Here is a 9233-nt window from a genome sequence, read left to right as displayed (position 1 = left end):
TCTACCTTAGCAATGCCAAGCAATGTGTTTCACAGTTCCTCATTTAATTTTCCTACCATAAAAACCTGCTAAGCAGCATCACATAGCTTGGATAACTTTATCTAAGCAACTACAGAGGGGCTCGTGAAACCTAAAGTAATGACAGGGGAAGAAAAAGAGTCAAAAATCCTTCCCAAGTACATGGGATAAGAGGCTGGAGAACTCAAACTGGTAGCATAGGTGAAGGCAACTAGGGTTGCAGAGAGGATAGAATTCTCATCTTGGAATGAGGAAAACTAAATGAAAATTTTACCTCAATTTGTAAAATTTGGGTTATACTGGAGAAGTAACCTCTCTCATCCTTAGTTTCATCATCTAAAAAAATTAAGTTTTGGGGGACTTTATATCCTCCAAGGTCAATTCTACCTCTAAATCTATGATCTCATGTCCTATATTTACTTAACCATTGTCAGGGTCAATATGTTCCTAATCACTCAATATACCTTCATGAACCAAGATGTCAGCAGATACATACATGAGAAACTAATTGAAGGAAATGCCTTGTTAAAGCTTCGTTAAAGCTTGATGTGGGAAAAAAGTCAAATAATTCCATAAAAGAATTAAATTAAACATTCTTGAATGTCCCTTAGAGTTACAAGAAAGGCTTCTCTATGATTGGTACACTGCTATTTGAAAACAATAGAAGACAAATCATTTACAACTATTATTTAAAAGCAATGTATCATAAGATATAGAGAGTCAGAGTCTGACAAGAAGATCTGAATTCTAGTCCCACTTTTAATATGCACTAGTTATTAATAACCAGAAAAGCAACATTCCGAGACTAATAGTTGCTAAGAGTTATTGATCTCTTTATCAGGAGTTCTCCAATTCAGTAAACTGACAGGTTCAAACAAATCCTCCTGCAAAGATAAAAAACAATAGGATTATCGAAAGGATATATACATTTAAATATATTCATATGTACAAATATATTTACATATAAAATGCATGTAAATGTGAATGTAATGCATATATACATATAAATACCCACATGGATTCGAATATTTTATGTAAAACACTTTGCAAATCTTAAGCTGTTATACACATATGTGTCATGTTTATCATTTCATTCTTTGAGCCTTAGGAACAATGTGCTTGCAAAGGAATTGTTGCTGGCACTTTGGATAGTCTCAGATAGTGAAGTTTCCAAACTGTTTAGGAGGGAGCAATGAGTTAGAGAAGTGTGAAATCCTCCAAAGTATTTCCAGACCCTTTCATGTCATGTTAGAACTTTTGACACAAGGGTTACTTTACATTTGAAAGTTCAGTAACACCACCAAGGATGATCACTAAATGATGAGTTATTTTGTATATGGAAATTCAGTTTTCTTATTTGTAAAAATGAGCTGGAGAATGAAATGGCAAATCTCTCCAGTATCTTTGACAAGAAAATCCCAAATGGGATTTTCTGGATTTATGCCAAATGGCATAATGAAGAGTTGAACGGGATTAAAAAACAACTAATCGACAACAAATTAATATAATTATCTAGGTAAATAGGGATTACAACCTGTACTAAGGGAGATCTCACATAAATAAATCACAGTTTACAGAATGGGACTACATATCAGTCAGTGTAAGGACAAGTATATATATTCTAAATGACTACAGAATTTGTTCTTAGATAATATTTTTGACTTTCAAAAATGTTACTTTCACTATTGCTGCAAAACTGATTAAACATCTTCCAAAGAAGAAAATATTAAAATGAAATAAATGCATTTTATGCCTAAAATTAAGTGTATAGAGAAAGCTTTTAGTATTATGTTCCTAGTCCTGCAGCAACTGTTTCAACAGGAAATTTGAACCATTGGAGGAATCTCTTCTCAAGTATTCATTCTTACATCTGGAATGTGTCATATTTACACACTCTCTTGCTATTTTCTTATTTTATGGGTGTTTTGGAGATAAGAAAGGGTGGGGATGCTTCTAAAGGGCTGAGAAAATACTTGGAGAGGTCACTAAATGCTATAATGAAATGATTTATTGTTAGCACAGTGCTATCTTACATAGCAATAAGATCTGGAAAGAGCATCTTTTGGAAAGCTATAATCCCAGTCTCTAACCACTAGAAAGAAGGGGGGGAAATTAATGTTTTTTTTGTCTCTATATGTCCACTTGACAATGTCAAGCATTCTTCCAATTTCCCACCAATCAATTTATTATATTTATCACAAAACTATGTTCCATTAAGGTAGAAAGAATTTTCCACTCTGACTTAGGATCTTCTAGGGAATGACTGATACCACCACAAACCTCTTAGCAGTCTCATGACCCAACCTATGTCTCTGATTGAAATTCTCTCCTTTTTATAGGATGCTTACCATCTGTATGTTGGACAGAATTCTGACAAGGCAAGTTTATATATGATTCTTATAAGCCCTTTGAGTTTTTGCCTGTTTGGTTCCCATTGTGATGAGTTAGTCCACCAGGGTTATGTATTCACAGATTTATACCATTGATCAGTTGCTATGATTGGAGATACTTAAGTAACTCTTATCAAAGGAGACATTACAGCTCTTCTCCACAGTCCAACTGAATCAATCTCAGTGATTGTTAAGCACACAGTGTCAAGATGCCATTTTAGCAAAAGTCTCTGCATGCTTCATAAGATAAATGTTACCTGTTACACCAAACAAGAGAATATGGAGTATGAACCATTAAGTGAAGCTTTAAAAACTGATGAGAAGAGAATAGGCATTATTAAACTAGAAGATGGGGCTTCTTTGGGAGTACTATATGGAGTGACTGCTTTTCCCATTCCATTGGGGAAAATGGGGAGGGGGGGATTGACTCAGAGATGACAGTTATAAATTAGCATAGAAGAATAAAACCTAACAACTATTTCCCAACAAGAGACCATTGGCAATTTGAACAGGAGACTAAACACTAAGAATCCGGTTTATGACATAGCCCTTCTCCATGCTTTTTCACATTCTGTCTTCCATAATTAGAATACACTGTCTTCTTACTGTCTTGTTCCACACAATTCCTAGAAGTCTGAACCCCTGAACTTACTCCTCCAAACACACACATGCACATGTGCACACATACACACACTCACATGTACACATATCTACCTATAAATTTCTTTGCATCCTACAATTATCTCTTCCACATTGGAGAGAGGAGGAGGAGGAGGGAGGAATAGAGTATCCCAGTGGATCCAATGTAAAGTCAGCATAAAATATTTTGACCCTCCCTTTCTGCCAGAAAAAAAATGACTGAATTGGAGGCAGCTAGTTGGTGCAGTGGATAGAACACTGACCCTGGAGTCAGGAGGACCTGAGTTCAATTCCAGCCTCAGACATTTAATAATTGCTCAGCCTTGTGACCTTGGGCAAGTCACTCAATCCTATTTTCTTAAATAAATAAAATAAAAAAGAAAAGTCTGATTTTTTTTCTTTTTCATAGATGGAGTATTTACAGTACTTTATTGTAAAATTTGGTTTGAATATTTGTTCATCAGTTCTCTGTCATCTGCTGGCCTTTGAATGTCACCTGCAGCTTCCCCAAAACTCACTCTAAACTCCCATTTAATTTCTTATGCCATCCTGTGATATATCAACACCACAATGGAGATCTCAATGAGAAAGAGATAACTTGTATTCTTATTACATTCTCTTAGAATATATTTCTTGGAGGGCAGTTAGGTGGCTCAGTGGATAGAGCACCTGTCCCAGAATCAAGAGGACTTGAGTTCAAATTCAGAATCAAACATTTAATAATTACCTAGCTGTGTGCCTTTGGGCAAGTCACTTAATTCCATTGCCCTAAATAAATAATTATGTTTTAAAAAGGAATATATTTCTCCTAGAATGAAAGCTTTTGAAGGGCAAAGATTTTTTTTAATGTCCCTGCATTTAGGAAAGTGCCAGTAAATGCTTATTGAATGAACAGCAAGAAAGTATATGATCTTTTATTTGGACACAAAAAGGAAAATAAAAAAAAAAAAAAAAAACTATAAAAGCCCTGTTGGTTTTCTAGGAATAACTTGAATGTTCCTCGCTCAAGCAAAATATTTCAGAGCAGCTTAGTGGAGAGTGTGTTAGAAAGATAATCAGAAAGAAATGAATTCTAATGTTCCCTCTGATATTAAGTTGGGTTGCCACAGGCAAAAGATTTGCCCACTAAGTTTAGGTTTCTTTACCTGTGACGTGGAAATAATAATGACTGTAGAACTTATTTCACAGTTGTTTGGTCCAAAAGAAATAATGTTTACACAAGAGTTTTAAATCTTTAAAACAATAGACAAATATCAGATAATATTATATATACTGAAAGATTTAACTTCTTCAGGTTCTAGGCAACTCTAGACGAATTATTTGCAAAGATAAGCTAAGTCTTGATAGAGGGAGATCCTCCTAAAGCTTTCCCTTTAACAATGAAGTCACAAATATGGGCTATGTGTACATATATAAATATATATCTGTATACTATATGTATATATATGCCACCTTTAGTTTAAGTATAATAAACAACATATGTAATATGTAATATACCCATAGCACATACAGCATCAGTACCAAATAAATAACATAAATGGTATTTAAATATACATAAAATATATATTATGTATGTGGGCATATATTTATACATGCCTACATGACCACATATACACCTTGATAATTTATATGTGCAAATATATGATTCATGCTGTTGAGAAGTGTAGAGGAATTCAGGAGCAGATGCTTCAACCTCTTATTCAAGAAATAAAAAAAAATGTGTTTTGGAGAGAATAGTGCAAGATACCAATTTAAAAAGGCAATGTTGGGAGTTTAAATTAAATGAATGGTACATGGAACAGACAAACTTAAGTGAATCATTTTACATTTCTGTGGCAAATCATGAATGGACATACATCTTTTATTCTTTCTTAACTATTCCCTCCAGATACACCAGTCTCTATTTGAATCTGAACGAAACAAGCCTTGAGATGCTTATTGCTTCTCTAACCTTATATAGCATAGGAGAAGTCTTTTTAAGATAATAACTAAAACATTCTTTAAAGTTGCTCAAATGGTTAAATATAACAACTTGGAAGAAACATGGTAGAATGAGTTTACAATACTGAAGAGGATTCTGTGTTTCACTGAGGGTAAGAATTATCAAGTAAGGAAAAATGTGACAAAGTAACCCTTTTAATTTATATTTCTGCTGGTAGAGTATCAGACTTTTTTATTTTTATTTTTAGATTTTTCTGAATCCTTAGTCAGTAAATAGAAGGTACTTCTATGAAAATAAAAAATTTATTTGTGTTAGACTATTCCAGTTGAACCAGTTCAATCTTTGCTATATAATATCAAGAAAAGATTTTGAAAAAATCAGAACCATAATCTGAAATGTCAGGTAACTCGATGTATCTGATTAATTATTTCAAGTTATTGCTATGGAAAAGGGAGCAGAATTTTTCTTCTTCAAACCATAATTAATGGTTATCATTACAACTTTTGTGGGAGTCCTACACGTGCAGAGCTGTTCACCTGGTTCAGGAACCAGTTTCACTTGGACTCCATATGTAGAAAAATATTTTTTTTGGCACACATAGTCCATGCTATTGAATATGTCTACTTTTCATAAAAAAGAAAACAATGCCAATAGTGGGGATTCCAACTCTTAATTCTGCATATTGATGAGGATGGGAAAGGAAAGATTAGAGCTTCTTGATCATGCAGATCTCTAAGCCCCTTTTGCAATCTTGCTTCTGACTTCTTTTTCTTAGAGTGTTATGGAAGAAGTAACCTGTCTAAATTAGTTAAAGGATAGAATTTATTTTCCATGACTTAATTTTGAGAACTCAAGCATCAAAATTTTCATAGTAATTACTGACTCCTCAAGCATGCACAAAGAGTTACAAGAAATAAAATCTTAGCATTTTGAGGAATTTCCAGAAATCACTTAGTCTAATCAATCCCTTTTTTCCATCCAGAAATATTGTTTCTCTCTAAGTAATTACAAAGCACTATTAGCTTAATAATGCAGACAAAATTCCAATATACAAAATGCTAAAAATGCCTTTCCAAGGAAGAGCCTGAGTGAAATGGGGTGGGAGATGGAATCAACTAAATATCAAAATCCCGGTTGAATGAGACGAGTATGTAGTATGAACAATTGTGGTTCGTGCAAAAACTTACTAGTAGCACTGACAAAGAGATCTTCCCTACTGAAAGAAAGATAAAAGATCCAATGAATCTGAGGGAGAGATATATACTTAGTAAAATAGAAGAATGCATGCAGAGAATCTAAAGCTGAATGGAACCGTTGAAAGGAAAAGCCTTTACACTCTCTGCCCTCCTGGAAACTCTTTAAGATTATAAGCTACTGGGACCGAGCCGCATCCTCAGGCAGGACCTGAGCGAGAGCCCGGGCGGCCGGGACGAGCCGCGGCGTGAGCAGGCGCGGGAGGCGGGCACCGGAGCCGGGGCGGGAGAGCGCGGAGCAGAGACGTCCCCGCGGGGCCCCCGGGCCCGCACTCCTCGGCCTCGCCTCCGCCATGAACCCCGAGAAGGACCCCGCGCCCCTCGCGCCCAACATCGTGCGCGCCCCCAACGACAAGCTGTGCGAGAAGAGGAAGGTGGCGGCGCTGGAGATGGAGAAGCTAGTTCCAGAGTTTGTGGCCCAGAATAACACGGTACAAGTTAAGCATGTGATCCAGATCCTGTCCCAGGAGTCTGCCCTCTCGCAGCTCCCTCATAGTCGGAAGGGGGGGACTTATTGGGCTGGCAGCCTGCTCCAAGGACTGTATTGTATCTGAAGTTGCAGAACCTGTGCCAACATGCTTCAATGATGCTGACAGCCGACCAGGTTACTACGCCTGTGAAACCCTGATCAAGATCGTCAAGGTGGCCCGGGGCTCGGGCCTGCCCCACTTTGAGGTGCTTTTTGATGGGCTAAGCAAGCTGGCCACCGATCCAGATCCCAATGTCAAAAGTGGCTCTGAGCTCCTGGACCGGCTCTTAAAGGACATCATGCCTGAGAACAACAAGTTTGACCTGGTGAGCTTCATCCCCTTGCTGCGGGAAAGAATCTACTCCAACAATCAGTCCGCGCAGCAGTTCATCATCTCCTGGATCCTGGTCTTTGAGTCTGTGCCTGATATTAACCTGCTGGATTACCTGCCTGAGATCCTTGATGGGCTCTTCCCCATCCTGGGCGACAACAGCAAAGAAATACGGGAAATGTGTGAGGTAGCTCTGGGAGAATTCTTAAAAGAGATTAAAAAGAATCCCTCCAGTGTCAAGTTTGCAGAAATGGCCAACACCCTGGTGATTCACTGCCAAGACTCAGATAACCTGATCCAGCTCACAGCAATGTGCTGGATGAGGGTGTTCATCCAGTTGGCAGGCCAGGTGATGTTGCCCTTACTCCTCAGGGATCCTGACAGCTGTCTTGCCCTGCCTGGCCTATGATGGCCGAAAAAAAAGGAGATGGCCAACGTGTGCAACCAGAGCCTGATGAAGCTGGTCACTCCTAAGGATGATGAGCCAAATGAGCCAAAGCCCAAGGCCCCGGGCCTTGTAGAGACTAGCCCAGATGATGCATCAGCCAAGCAGGAGATGACCACCAATGGCTGCTTAGATGCTTCTTGTGACTCCAGCTTCAGCATCTTCACTCCAGCTAGTGCTGAAAGGCAACCAGTGATGCTGAACCTCAACGAGATCATGAAGGTGTTGAATGGCCACCTCCATGACTCAGCCATTGCTATGATGACCAGGAGTGCTGCCCTAAAGTGGCTCTACCACTTGTATATCAAGACTCCCCAGAAGATATTCCCCATACAGACAACCTTTTTTCCCCTCCTACTTCGGACCTTGTCAGATGAATCAGATGAGGTTAACCTGAAGGACTTGGAAGTTTTGCCAGAAATCGCATCATCCCCTGCAGGCCAAACAGAAGGTCCAGGCCCCTTCCACAGCCCTAACCTGCGGGTCAACCCCTTGAATCTGCAGGCATCCACCTGCAATAAAGCCAGCCTTCTGGGCCCCCCTGGCAGCTGTGTCTCCTGTTGAATGCTGAAAACATCTTCCACTTGATGGCTGACATCCTCCTTCAAGAAGAAGATCTCAAATTTGCCTCCACAATGGTTCACACCCTCAATACTATCCTGCTGACCTCCACAGAGCTCTTCCAGCTGAGAAATCAGCTCAAAGATCTGAAGACTCTGGTACTTAGTCCTCAGACACTCCACAAAGTGAAGAACGTAGTCTTGCAAATAAGAACAGACACTGGCCATTCCTCATAGCCCCCATGCCCTTAGAAACCCTCAGAGCACCAGGACAAAAGAGAATTTCTTTTCAGAGTTTCTTTACTAATTTAGCATCAAATTTAACTCTCCTTGAGTAAAAATCCAAATGCTCCAAAGGACCCTTTGATTTCCATCCTTACCTTTACCAAGATACCACTCACAAGAGATTTCCAAATCTTCACCAACCCTTCACAGCCTCCCATGTCCCTCTCTTCTTCCTCATTCCATCCTCAGTTTAAAAAAAGCCCCTTTATAGTTTCCCCCATAGGCCAGGTTGATAAAGAATCTAGGTGACCAAAAAAAAAAGAAAGATTATAAGCTACTGAAAAGGTGTAGATGCTGCTGGTGGAAAGAGTTCTTTAGTAGAAACTCACAGGTCAGATTTTAAAAACAAAGGTTGATCTTGGTGGAACAAGCAAAACTTAGGAATCAAAAATATTTTCTAATGTACTGAGACAATAAACTTCAAAAAGCAAGGACTTCAAGATCAGACCAGGTGGCTAAATATAAGCATTCTAGAACAGAGGTAGCAAACTAGTCAAAAATAATTAATAATATAAGCATTTTGAAGATCCCTTCAAAACCTGGCTCCCTTCTAGTGTTTAAAGGGATCCTGACAAATCTGGTAAATGTTCAAAAAAAAAAGTATCTGTGACATACTTTTAGGTTTAATCTACATTATTAACACTTTCTGCATCACAAATAGTCATCAAATTAAACAATGTAACAATTTCCAAGGTATAAATGTTTACAATGAAAAATTAATCCTCATCTCTTCCAAGTCAGTTTCAGCTGGTACCCACATTGCCCTGATAGCCCATTGTAGCTCTGAGATACATACATACATATATATATATATATATATATATATATATATATATATATATATATATATATATATATATGTGTGTGTGTGTGTGTGTGTGTATATATAAGCTCAAGAGAT

General features: G+C 38.2%; 1 long non-coding RNA gene and 1 pseudogene across 1 annotated transcript in view; one reads left to right on the top strand and one right to left on the bottom strand.

Moving 5' to 3' along the window:
* Positions 1 to 759: 759 nt before the first annotated feature.
* LOC141491985 (uncharacterized) overlaps positions 760 to 9233 on the bottom strand; it is a 188514-nt gene continuing 180040 nt past the window's right edge. The window contains exon 3 of the long non-coding RNA XR_012469825.1: positions 760 to 902. This is a non-coding gene — a long non-coding RNA (uncharacterized LOC141491985). The remainder of the gene's footprint in view (positions 903 to 9233) is intronic.
* Positions 6536 to 9114, top strand: LOC141491984 (protein VAC14 homolog pseudogene; annotated as a pseudogene).

This window comes from Macrotis lagotis, chromosome 6 (assembly GCF_037893015.1).
Source record: "Macrotis lagotis isolate mMagLag1 chromosome 6, bilby.v1.9.chrom.fasta, whole genome shotgun sequence".
Lineage (NCBI taxonomy): Eukaryota > Metazoa > Chordata > Mammalia > Peramelemorphia > Peramelidae > Macrotis > Macrotis lagotis.
Note: the sequence above shows the minus strand (reverse complement) of the source record. Positions and strands in the feature narration are given on the sequence as shown.